The following is a 13,918-nucleotide window of genomic DNA, read 5'->3' as shown; positions in this document are numbered from 1 at the left end:
TGACCCCTGCTGCTGTTTGCGTGGAGTTTGTTTTTTTCTCCCTGTGATCACTACCTCTGGTGCTCCAGTTTTCTACCACTTCCAAAAACTTGAGTATTGATATGTTAATTTGACAATGTAAATTGCTCTGGGTTGCAGCTGAGTAACAGAATCAGGGTGGGGGGAGGTGGAAGAACATGGATGGGATGTGATTATTGTAGAATTAGTCTAAATCAGTGTTTGATAGCTGCCATAGAATGGGTGGGCTGAAGGGCCTGATTCTGTGCTTTACAACGTTACAACTTCTAATACAGACAAACATTTTGGGGATTTGCTGCTATGCTGATATATGTTACTAGACTAAGTGGGACCCATTGGGTCCCAGCTTCACACGGGAGGGCTGGTGTCCCAACGCAATATTCCACTTCTCCACCAATTCCTATATTTCTGGCCAGTGGAGGGGGGGGGCTTTCTGGAGCGCTAGCATGGGTATAGTAGGCTGAAGGGACTGGTTTCCAGGGGGCTAGTATGGACATTGTGGGCCAAATGGAATATTGGTCAGGCAACTCAGTCTCTCGCGCCTGGCAGCTCAGTAACTCAGTCCTAGCGGGATGGCAGCTCAGTAACTGCCAGAAATTCTGCCGAAAACAGACTGTGAGAGAGAGAAGGGGGAGAGGGTGGACAATCAATTTTAGACATTTTCATTCTTTTTTAAGATCACAGCAATGGAGGAAAGTCTATCCTTGCGTGGATCTCTGGAGCGCTAGTATGGGTGTTGTGGGCTGAAGGGACTGGTTTCCAGAGACTGAATGGTTTCTTGGACTTGCAGTTCAGTGAGTCATGGCTGGTGGGCTGGCTGTTTGCTAAGTCATGGCTGGTGGGCTGGCACTACAGTCACTTACAGCTGGTGGGCTGGCAGTTCACTCCTCCTCCCTCCAGTCACCCCCCCCCCCCCCCCCCCCCCTTCAAACCCCCCCCCCCCCCCCCCCATCCTTGCCATTCTCCTCCCCCCATGCATTCAGTCCATCTCCCATAAACCTCCCCCCATGAACTCTTAGTGGCTCTCAGACAGCACAGGCATTCCTGTCTATTAGGTACCCATTGTGATGAAGAACACGCAGGCACGGCAAGTGGAAAAAAGATTTATTAAAGTTTAAAATGTGAATGACTTAAAATAACAACAATTTAAATGTTAAAGATGATTTATTAAGTTCAGTTCTTTCTTGTTGTGTCTCTTGTTGTGTTCTGTTGCTCACTGCCTCTTGATGTCTCTTTGCTGTTCATAAAAAAAAGAGACAATTTTAATATAGAGAGAGTGAGCGGTCAAATTTTAACAAAGAAAATCTGAGAATATCTCAAAACTCATCATTCAATGCAGACAGCAAATCCAATGTCACAGCACTTCAAGCAGAGTGCAGGCAGTGAATCCAATTTCACAGCACTTCAAGCAGAGTGCAGGCAGCGAATCCACACACAGACACACACACACACGCAGACACACTCAAACACACACACTGACACTAACTAACTTTCTTGTTGTGTCTCTTGTTGTGTTCTGCTCCTCACTGCCTCTTGATGTCTCTTTACCGTTCATTAAAAAAGAGACAATTTTAATATAGAGAGATTGAGCGGTCAAATTTTAACAAAGAAAATCTGAGAATATCTCAAAACTCATCATTCAGTGCAGACAGCAAATCCAATGTCACAGCACTTCAAGCAGAGTGCAGGCAGCAAATCCAATGTCACAGCACTTCAAGCAGAGTGCAGGCAGCAAATCCAATGTCACAGCCCTTCAAGCAGAGTGCAGGCAGCAAATCCAATCTCACAGCACTTCTAGCAGACTGCAGGCAGCAAATCCAATCGCACAGAACTTCAAGCAGAGTGCAGGCAGTAAATCCAATCTCACAGCACTTCAAGCAGAGTGCAGGCAGGGAATCCAATGTCACAGCACTTCAAGCAGAGTGCAGGCAGGGAATCCAATGTCACAGCACTTCAAGCAGAGTGCAGGCAGCAAATCCAATGTCACAGTCCTTCAAGCAGAGTGCAGGCAGCAAATCCAATCTCACAGCACTTCTAGCAGACTGCAGGCAGCAAATCCAATCGCACAGAACTTCAAGCAGAGTGCAGGCAGTAAATCCAATCACACAGCACTTCAAGCAGAGTGCAGGCAGCAAATCCAATTTCACAGCACTTCAAGCAGAGTGCAGGCAGCAAATCCACACACAGACACACACACACACACGCAGACACACTCAAACACACACACACTCACAAACATACACTCAAACATACATTCACACACACACACACAGACAGTCACACATACACACAGTCAAACATTTACATTCACACACATACACTCATACGAGACTTTAAAAAATATATAAACTCATAACTCTTTGATTTTTCATCGATGGGAAAAATCCTCGGGGCCTGATCAGCGGAGGAGGACTGTGAGTTAATAGATGGCCAAAAATCATAACTATATACGGAAGCGTTTTTCTAAAATCAATATACAACGCAGACAGGAAGTGGTCAAAATGAGACTTTTAATTATATAGATAATATTAATACAATAACACAAATAACATTATGTTTGAAGAATGGTTTTGGCCTGAAACGTTGCCTTTTTCCTTCGCTCCATAGATGCTGCTGCACCCGCTGAGTTTCTCCAGCTTTTTTGTGTACCTTCAATTTTCCAGCATCTGCAGTTCCTTCTTAAACACAACATAATAAACATGTTGTTTTATATTAATAACATATTATAAAGGTATATATTAGCATAGTAGCCACTCTCTAAAATATCTGTTTGTGATTATATAGAATTATCCATTGAAACTCCAATATTCTTAGCTATATGAAGCAGTGAATATTTTTTAGTTACTCAGTTTTTTTCTAATTAATCATCTCTGATAATAGTCTGAAAAGTTATAAATGAATATTGACATCAATGCCCAATGCACAAATAACAAATTGATCAGATTATTTGGTGAATATTCTCTATACTTCAAGGTGATGGTTTTCACATCAATACCTAATTTAACTCTACTGTTGAATTATGAAGTGGTAATGGGCCCAAAAGCCCCTCAGCCATTCAAAAAGATTAGGAATAATTATTTGTATCAACCCTATTTTCCTACCTTTGTCCTATATCCACATCCACATAATGCCCAACATTTTTAGTGGTGGCCGAGCACCCTCCATTGTCAGAGTGAGGCCCAGCGCAAATTGGAACAGCACTTCATATTTCGCTTGGGCATCTTATACCAGCAGTATGAATGTTGACTTCTCTAACTTCAAGTTACCTTTGCATTCCTCTCTCTCTTTCCCTCCCCTTACCAGTTCTCTGACCAATCTGACTGTTCCCAATTACATTTTATCTCTGTTTGCTTTGTTGTCATCTTCTCCCAGCTAACAACGATCTAATTTACATATTCTTTGACATTCAAATCTTTTGATGTCACATTTTCACCCATTACCCTTCCTTCTCTCTGTGTCTCCTTCTCCCCTGATTCTCAGTCTGGAGAAGGGTCGCAACCCGTAGCATCACTCATTCCTTCTATCCAGAATCGCTACCTATCCCGCTGAGTTACTCCTGCATTTTGTGTCTATCATGCTGAGATATTATTAGAAAGGTGATATATTTTGCTTTCGTTGAGTGGGAACTAATGGGACGTACAGAATGGGAGTATATACGCATAGCAGAGATTTGGACCACATCACGCAGCAGAGCACTGGAATAGTCGGAACGGAAAGGTAACAAAAGCAGCAAATTTGTATTGAACAGAGTGGCTTGATTCATTGATCTGTTGCAACACCTTGAATAATGGTTCGATTAGGCCATTATCCCTCCATTCATTACTCATTCCTTAATTTACTTTGTAGTTACAACATTAGTTCTGGTTGATGGCAGTTAATCCATGATAACTTCAGTAAGTAGGTAAAAATCTACATAGCTCTGCCATCAACATATCAAACCAAAATCCATATTCTGTAGCTTGCAGAAACAGCATGAAAGGATTTTAACCCCACACTGTATGGAAATAATTCAATAAAGAATCCAAAAAACATGCATGGTTTTGTGACAAATTGCAAGCTGCACTGCTGGAATTTTTTTTTAATTCCAGCTGCAGTTATCCGACTAATGGTATCCCAATGTTTCAGTACCTGCTCACCAGATAATGTTTGCCATGTTTCCATCCAGCTGCCTGGAGTCCAGGTTCCTTTGCTCCATTTTGACTCATCAGGGCTATATTTCCCACATTCTGACTCACTGGGCCCCTTTTCCCCCACACTCCCTGAACTGTCCTGGCTCCCTGTTCTGCACTCTCTTTAAATTTACTGCATTCAATGGGAAATTTACTACAATGCCATGTAACATATAAAAAAGGTGACTTTAAAAAAAAATGTAGTCGTGAGAAACTGCAGATGCCGGAACCTTGAGAATGTGAGTCTTAAAAAAAAGTATATTGAGTGTTAGGCGACAGTGGCGCAGCCGTGGAGTTGCTGCCTTACAGCGCCAGAGACCTGGGTTTGATCGTGACCTGGGTTGCTGTATGTACGGTTTGTATGTTCTCCCTCTGGCCGTGTGGGTGATCTCCAGGTGCTCCAATTTCCTCCCACACACCAAAGATGTACAGGTTTGTAGGTTAATTGGCTTCTGTCCCAAATGTGTATAGGATTGTGCTAGTGTATGGGGTGGTTACTGGCTGGTGCTGACAGGGGGCCGAAGGGTCTGTTTTCACGTTGTATCTCTAAAGTCTAAAGGGTGATAGTAAGGAATAATGTCCCATAATCTAGAAAGTCTGGAAAAATCTGAACGATCGATCCCCAAGTCGAGGCTGGTCGAACATTCCGCGATGTTGAAGCTTCCCGACTCGGCCTCTCCGAAGACTGCGAGCTCCCGATGTAAAGTCCGCAGGCCAGGGATCAACTCCGATGTTAAGTCCACGTCCTGCGGTGGGGCCCAAGTTCAGTCCAAGGAGGCCTCCAGCTCCATCGATGGTAGGCCGCAGAGCGACCAGAGTCATGATCTGAAAAGTAATCGATCTCCGGCAAGGTAAGAACTTAAAGAAAAAAAAAATCCCCAACACCCACCCCCATCCCCTCCCCTCATAAAACAAACCGGAGAACATTTACACAAACTTTTAACACACAGTAAAAATAAACAAAAGATGAAAAAACAGACAGACTGTTGGCGGGGCTGCCAATTGTGTGGCGCCCCCTGGTGGTAATGACAGACCATTCACACAGAAATATTCCTTCATTGACTGGTTCTTTCTTTGCAATTGTCCACACCCAGTCAAGTTGTGTTGCACCTTTATCCAACTCTGTCCAGGTCTTTCTCAACCATTACCATTCCTGATCTGTACCACATTTGCTGTCCTTTGCCATTGTGTAACTTGCCGAAGAAACTTACCAAATAGAGAAAGGCCTAGATAGGTTGGATGTAGAAAGGATGCTTCTACTAGCGTGAGTGTAGAACCAGAGGGCACAGCCTTAGAATAAAAGGACATGTTTTTAGAAAGGAGGTGAAGAGTAATTTCTTTAGTGGGAGGGTTGAATCTGTGCAATTCATTGCTACAGATGGTTCTGTAGGCCAATTCATTGGGTATTTTTAATGCGGAAGATTGACAGGTTTTTGATTAGTAAGGGTTTCAAAAGGTACAAGGTGAAAGGGGTTGAGAGGGAAAGATAAATCAGCCATGATTGAATGGCAGAGTGGACTCAATGGTCCAAATGGCCTAATGTTGCTCCTACATCTAAGCCTTTGCTCACATTTTGAAGTGAAAAGGCCCACCCTGCTTTTGCCTATCCCTGTCCAACCCTGTACAACGAAAATAGTGCAGCTGTTTAACTCTAAATAATCTCTAGTCTCTGACCTCTCATTAGCATCTGTAACAGTTGGACATAACTAATATACAAAAGAGTGAATGAACAAAACCTGGGCAGCTTTGGAATAGCATAGGAAGGGACTCCAGATGTTGGTTTAAACCTAAGATAGACTCAAAAAAGCTGGAGTAACAGCAGGTCAGACTCCTTTGGAATAAAGTGGTGAAGAGAGGGTTGAGAGCAAGTATGTGACAGCAGATCTCATGATTCACAAGCGCAGTTGCTCAAAAAATAGCCTTTGGCTTTAGGTGTGCATGCTCATTGCAAGATCTTAAATATGTAGTGTGAAATTTCAGCTGCAACCCAGGGAACAAGATGAAGGTCGAGACAGTTAGTGAGACCAGAGATGCAGCCATGATATGAAATGTTATTAGATTAAAGACAAAAAGAGAAACTGATAGCATCAAAGATGTTTGGAGTAACTCAGTGGATCAGGCATCCCTTGGAATTTTGACAATCCATATACTCCAGGGATGCTGCCTGATCCACTGAGTGACTCCAGTACTTTGCGGGTTTTATTTTAGAAACATAGAAACATAGAAACATAGAAATTAGGTGCAGGAGTAGGCCATTCGGCCCTTCGAGCCTGCACCGCCATTCAATATGATCATGGCTGATCATCCAACTCAGTATCCCGTACCTGCCTTCTCTCCATACCCCCTGATTCCCTTAGCCACAAGGACCACATCTAACTCCCTCTTAAATATAGCCAATGAACTGGCCTCAACTACCCTCTGTGGCAGAGAGTTCCTGAGATTCACCACTCTCTGTGTGAAAAAAGTTCTTCTCATCTCGGTTTTAAAGGATTTCCCCCTTATCCTTTAGCTGTGACCCCTTGTCCTGGACTTCCCTAACATCGGGAACAATCTTCCTGCATCTAGCCTGTCCAACCCCTTAAGAATTTTGTAAGTAATTTGATAAAACAGCATCTGCAGTTCCTCGTCAATTTACAAGAGACAGCCTTCCTCATCCATGATGAATATTGAGTATTGGTTTCCACAATTTACAATAGACCATCTCATCTACTTTAGAAGGACATATTCAGCACTCAATCTGGTACTTCAGTGTTAAGCCAATTTTTAACACGCTTCTCAATCTACTCAGTTTTGACGATATTATTTTCAAAAGAACGATTTGATGATGATGCTAGTTTAATTTAGAGGTGCCTTTAGGCCCACTGACTCTGCGCTGACCAGTGATCCTTGCACACTAACACCATCCCTCACAGACTAGGGACAATTTACAATTTTACCAAAGCCAATTAACCTACAAACCTGAACGTATTTGGAGTGCAGGAGGAAACCAGAGCAACCGGAGAAATCCCATCCAGGTCACAGGAAGAACGTACAAACTCTATACAGATAGCATCCATGGTCAGGATCGAACCCGGGTCTCTGGCACTGTAAGGTAGCAACTCCACCGCTGCACCAACATGCCGTCCATTTTAATCGCATATCTGTCAAAAGGTGGTGCAAGAAAATGCTGACACTTTGTTGGCAGACCATTTACTCTCTCCCAACTCAAGGTAATAAAGAATTAAAGTAGAAAATTAAGGTACAATACCTTAAGGTACAATAAAGTATGAGCAAGCAGGTCATTCTTTGATATACATTAAAAAAAAAGTGAATATGTTAAACCTTTTAAAACAAAGACTTTGATAACAGTGGAGAGGAAAATGTCAGACGAAGCATTAATCATTTATATTTTCAGGCTTCATGATATAATTTCAGGGAAGTGTTCTTAACTTTAAAAAAAAGTAAAAGTATGAATAATGATTAACTTTATACTGATAATATTTTTGGAAAAGTAGTGTATATTTTATTGGCCACACTGTGTTGCAGAATAATGGCATTTATAAGGAATATCAATGTTGGAAAATGCTCCATTCAGAAAGCAATAATGTTATTTCCAATGTAATTGCCTTCACTGTAATTTCATTGTAAACCACCATAGCCGTGAATTGAGTAACATCTTTATGCCGTACAAAGGATAATGCCGCTCAGATGAATTCCTCTAATTGTTTCCACCGTGACCTGAAATTGTCTATTAGTCACAACCCATTGCTCCCATTCAGAGAGGAGAAATAAGTATTGCAAAATACGCACTCCTGTCACTTGCATAGAAATAAATTAAAATGTAAATGCACTTCCTTGATGCTACCCCAACCTTCAGACCATTTGGGCTTTTTGTACTTACAAATTACAGACCAAACAAAATTGATATGTAGAAGACTGCTTTTCCTCAATAAAGTCAGTACTGATCAGTGAAGAATATGGAATAGCACGAGTTCACTGCAAAGCTTGGCTTTCAAAAGAAACAGGAAAATATGTTGCACTTGCTGTCTTACACAAGCACAACACCACTGACACCTAAAATAGATACAAAGTGCTGGAGAAACTCAGCGGGACAGGCAGTTTCGGGACCTGAAACGTCACTCATTCCTTCTCTACAGAGATGCTGCCTGTCCCGCTGGGTTACTCCAGCACTTTGTGTCTATCTTTGCGTTATACCAGCATCTGCAGTTCCTTCTGACAACATGAACACGTAGTTCTACCAAGCAAACAACAGGATAGATGTGGAACTGTTGTTTTCCTGATGGAGGCGTATTGAGCCAAGGTTCACATTGTAGAAGTAAGGGATTTGGCGAATCTTGATTGAGCTGAGAAAAAATCCCTTCATCTTGACTGTTGAGAACCTTTGCAATTCTCTTGATGCTTAGCAATGTACTCAAGTCCAGATGCACAGCAGTGTGATTAATTCTTAAATGTGCTCTGAAATGCCCTAGCTAATCACAGTTAGGGATGGATACAAATGCTAGCCTTTCTAATGCCACCCACTTCAAACATATGAATTTAATAAAGACAAGGATTTATCTATTGGCAAGATTATCTCACAGTTTTAACTCAGCATTGACCTCGGGTAGATTTAGTAATTGGCAGTAAGAATTGGGTTACTTTCAATTCTTGATTGGTCAGGTCCCCTGTGTTCAGAGCAAATAATCATTGCATACGATATTCCAAAGCATAGTGAATACAGATTCTGTTATTTTTTATAAAAGAGAGGATTAAAAGATTATGGTTCAGTAAAATGTAAAATTGGATATTTGAGAGAATGACTACATGATTTGACTTAGACTAGGTATGTTGCAAAGCCTACCTGAAGCGTCGCTGAAAATCTGTCCCAGCCCGTGTGCGCGATTTTGGCGCCGTTTGGAGGGGGGTGGGTTTAAAACGCGATTTTTCACTAGGCTGTTCAAATCGCGGTTTTTCAGCCTAGTTAATTATTAACGAAAAATCGCTGGAAGATTCCCTCGCTTGAGCTATTATTAGTTTTAAGGGCTTTCCTTACTTGTTATAGTAGTTTAAAAATTAACCTCTAAACCCACGACCGCCGACAACGGGCCAGATCTCATACAGGGACAACAGAAGGTAGGCTGTTTATTTTTACATTAAAAAGGGTTTCTTAAGATCCCTTTATACAAAGTTTAAAGTTGCGAGTAGCTAATTTTGGACCCATTATATCCCGCAGTATTTTTCTGGGCATTTGAGGGCACAAATCTAGTGCAATGTGAACGTTCTAAACCAGTGCGTTCACAGGATCCCACTAGAAAGCTGATTTATATGGACATTAATTTACAGCAATTGAACACTAAATCCTTCCATTTGGCCTATAAATTAATGTAAATGAGATTTAAAAATCATGTTTTATTGTGAATTATTTGTGAATATTATTTGGACACTTAGGCTATTTAAAAATGTTAATCATTTATTAAAAAATGGATAGATGTTTAGATCTAGTAATTGAAGTTTGGAATTAGCTACAATTAGGTAACTAACTAATTATATGCTTTAATTTCAGATCATCCAAGTAAGATTATTTTATATTTGTTTCAGAATGCTTCAATCTATGATAACTGAAAATTTCATTCAGTTCTCTTAATTTTTAAGAAAGTTATGGGCTTTTGACTGTTCACGATCACAGCTTTTTTGTTATCTCCATAGAAAATCAATAGGGAACAAGATGCTAATTTCCGGGTATGAAAATGGCCATAACGTTTTAAATACTTGAGATATAAAAGTGAATTAGGTGTCAAATTAAACTAATTTTTATGCTTTATCTGATGGGATAAATTGCAGACTTGATTTTTAAAATCTCAAAATTTTGTAACATTGCTACTTAGACCATACAGCTTACCCGGCAGTTTAAACAGCGCTTTCCTGATGGTCATCTATGTCCAGAGTCTCTTTCAAAGTCATAACAGCAGGAGGTTGAAAATGACACTAACTGCACGCTCAGGAATGGTGCATGAAAACAATGTGGTATTTTTTTTTTAAAAGACACAAGGATGCTGGTTTACTAAAAAAGACACAAAGTGCTGGAGTAACTCAGTGAATCAGGCAGCATCTCTGGAGAACATGGACGGGTAACATTTCGGGTTAGGATCCTTCTTCAGACCGATTGTAGGAGGGAGAGGTGAAGAAAGCTGGAAGAGGTGGGGCCGGTCAAAGCCTGGCAGGTAATAGGTTGATACCCACAACATGCTGCAGTAACTCAGCGGGACAGGCAGCTTCTCTGGATAGAAGGAAAGAAGGATTTCTATCCAGAAATGCTGCCTGACCCGCTGAGTTACTCTAGCATGGGAGAAATTACCCAAATACAGGTGTGCCTAAGCTTGTAATGTCATACCCAAGAAGACTTGGCTGTGATCGCTGCCAAAGATGCTTCAACAAAATAGTGAGTAAAGGGTCTGAATACTTATGTAAATGTGATATTTCAGTTGTTTCTTTTTAATTACTTTGCACAAATTTCTAAACACCTGTTTTCACTTCTTCATTCTAGGGTATTGTGTGTAGATTGATGATAAAAAAAAATGAATTTAATCCATTTTAAAATAAGGCTGTAACATAACAAAATGTGGACAAAGTGCAGGGGTCTGAATACTCTCTGAATGCACTGTATGTATGTATATAAAAGATGGGCCTATCTGTGATCTTTCTGTGTTAATCTGTGTTAAAAATTGACCAAATTTGAACAAAAAGCGAGAAAAAATGTATTTATAAGACACGGCCTCAGTAGGGTCACCGCAAATTTTTCAACATGTTGAAAATTGGTCGCCATTGAGATAATCGATAATCCTGTAGTCGTAGGTGCAGTTGTAGTGTAGTCATGTAGTTGTAGGTAGTCCAGGCGGTCGTAGGTACTTTTAGTTAATCGCCTTTGCTGACCGATGATTTTCATTGGCTCATTGGGGGAAAAAAACGTAAGCAGGAGTTTTCAGAACCAAGGAAAACCGACCAGTAATATTAAATGTCCGCAGAACTTCACAGCTGTGTATCTCTGGCTTCTTAAAAGTTGGCTGGCTTCTTAAAAGTTGTAGGCGGCGCGACTCTCGTCAGCAGCGGCCTCTGCAGCCCGTCTGCGTTTTTATTATTTTTGTCTATGTTTTTATGTAGTTTTTGTTATTTTTTTGTTATTTTTTTGTTGGAGTGTGTATGTGTGGGAGGGTGGGAGGTAGGGGGTAACTTTTAAATCTCTCCCTGCACAGGAGACCCAACCTTTTCTTTGTCGGGTCTCCGTTGTCGTTGGGGCTGCAACGAGGAGCGGCCTCCAACAGGAGAAGACCGGGGACTCTGGTGCCGACGACTCACCTCACCGTCGCGGGGCTGGCCGAGTCCAGAGCGGGTGGAGCGGTGGTGGAGCGCTGCTGCTGCTGCGGCCCGACCTCCGGAGATTCGGAGGCTTCAACTGCGGGTCTGGCGGACGGCGGCACCGGGAGCCCGCGGGTCCCTGGAGGGAGACTGCTTTTCAGGGCTCCTGCAACGGCGACTTCTCCCGCCCGAGTTGCGGGGTCGAAGAGCTCCTGGAGCGGGGCCTGACATCACCGCCCCGCGCGGCTTGGAATGGCCGCGGGACTCTGCGAGTGCACGCCGGGGGCTCTAACACCAAGACCCGGTGTGCGACCTTGCATCACCCGGCGTGGCTTTAATGGCCGCGGGACAATCGCCATCGCCAGCCGGGGGCTTTGACTTTGACTCTGACATGGGGGGGAGAGTGCAATGGAGAGATAAGTTTTTTTGGCCTTCCATCACAGCGATGTCATGGATGTTTATGTAAATTATGTTGTGTCTTGGGTCTATTTGTTTGTAATGTATGGCTTCAGGGGGCACCGTGATGATCCAGTGCGATCATTGGAGGAGGGAGGTGTCAGTCAGAGGTGGAATTAGCGGGATGGGACTGATGGCCCTATCCCACTGTACGAGTTCATTCAAGTAAAAAAAAAATCAAACTCGTGGTAAGCATGTAGAATGAACGTAGCGGGTACGTCGGAGCTTGGGGACATCTCTTAGTGGCTTGTAACGCTAACGGCAAGTACTCGGGAAGACTCGCTAACGGCAGGTAAGCTCGGGAAGACTCGGGAAGATTTTTCAACATGTTGAAAAATGTCCACACGAGCCCCGAGTACTTACGAGCAGCCATTATCATAAATCTCCGAGTTCGAATCAGGGCAAACTTGGGGAGACTCTTGAATGAACTTTACAGTGGGACAGTGCTTTGAGGATAGAGTGCGGTGATTGGAGAAGGGAGACGTCTGTGGAGCAAAGATTATAGAGCAGAGCTTGAATTGGCCTGTTCACAGGGCTTTTCATTGCCCAGCCCGGCGCGGCAGTCCGCAGGATCTTCCACCGCCCCGCGGTCAAATTGCTGCGTCGAGGCTCCCGATGTTGAAGCCCCCGCAAACGGGCTGATTGAAGCCCCACAATTCAGGGTGGACAAACCTTCTGTTGCTGGAGTTCGGTGTCGGTCACCAACCAGGTCAGCCCCCGATGTTACCGTCCACAGGGCCCATGGCCGAAGCCTCGCATGTGTGCGTGTGTGCGATTTCCATGCCTGCATCATGGTGTGTGTTTGTATCACCTTAGCTTTGCACTGTGTGAATTTTAGACAGCACTCCCCCCGCTTGCCCTGGCCCCCGCCTTTGCGATGTGTTTGAGTGTGTGTTCCTGTGTATACTATGTTTACATATTTTGTTGGGCTGCTGCAAATAAGAATTTCATTATTCTATCTGGGACATATGACAATAAAACACTCTTGACAATTAACTTCTGCAGATGTTTACATGGAAACTATTGCATCAAGAGGCAGTTAGAGGTCAATTTGTACAGCTCTCCCTATAACTCAAAAAACTTTCTTAGTTAGATTCTTATCTAGCTATTCCCCGGAAATAATCACAATTACTTTTGATGAATGGCTATTGTACATATTCACCATCAGACTGAGATTTGCATTTCCCCAGGCTGTTGTTATTTAGTGACACTATTGTAACATTATATTTTATTGCATTTATTGAAGTTCCATCAGTTATTGGAGTTATGAATTTTACTGTCCCTTCTCACTGGCAATCTATCTTTCTCTCATAATTTACTGCAGCCATTTGGATAGATAAGATTTATATTATGGGTACATAGTTCAAGCCCAATCTAAATATATATCCTTATTAAATATTAAATATACTTCTCTATGTGTGCATAATTTTGAAGTGATGCTTTTTTGCAAGATCGGTTATAATAAATCAAGTTACTTGAATGATTGAACAGCATTCGATTCAGAGGATCGAAATATTACACCTTAAATCAAATACCTAGCCTGTTCACTACTTTTCTTAGATATCAGTTTTGGGATCTGGACAATGCCTAATTGTCCTCATGAAGTGGAGATAAGCTGACTCTTTCAACTGCTGCAGTCATTCTGCTAAAAGTACTTTGGTGTGCCTTTGCAGCGGACGTTCCAAGGTCCAGTCCCAATAATGTGGCACATGCAAAGAGGACTATGAAGTGCTGGTCAGTGCAGGCATTGGAACATTTTGGGGACTGCTTCTAGTCGATGGACTGGGCCATGTTCAAGGATTCCTGAGTGGACTTAAATGAATTTAGCAGAGTGATGACTACATTGCTACACATGTAACCCATTGAATTATACAGTACAGAAACAGCACATAAAAAGATGCATTGGCCTGCTGTTTAATTTAGTTTAGTTTAGTTTACAGATA

Source organism: Leucoraja erinacea, chromosome 7 (genome assembly GCF_028641065.1).
Source record: "Leucoraja erinacea ecotype New England chromosome 7, Leri_hhj_1, whole genome shotgun sequence".
NCBI lineage: Eukaryota > Metazoa > Chordata > Chondrichthyes > Rajiformes > Rajidae > Leucoraja > Leucoraja erinaceus.
The sequence above is the reverse complement of the archived record's forward strand: the minus strand, read 5'-3'. Positions refer to the sequence as shown.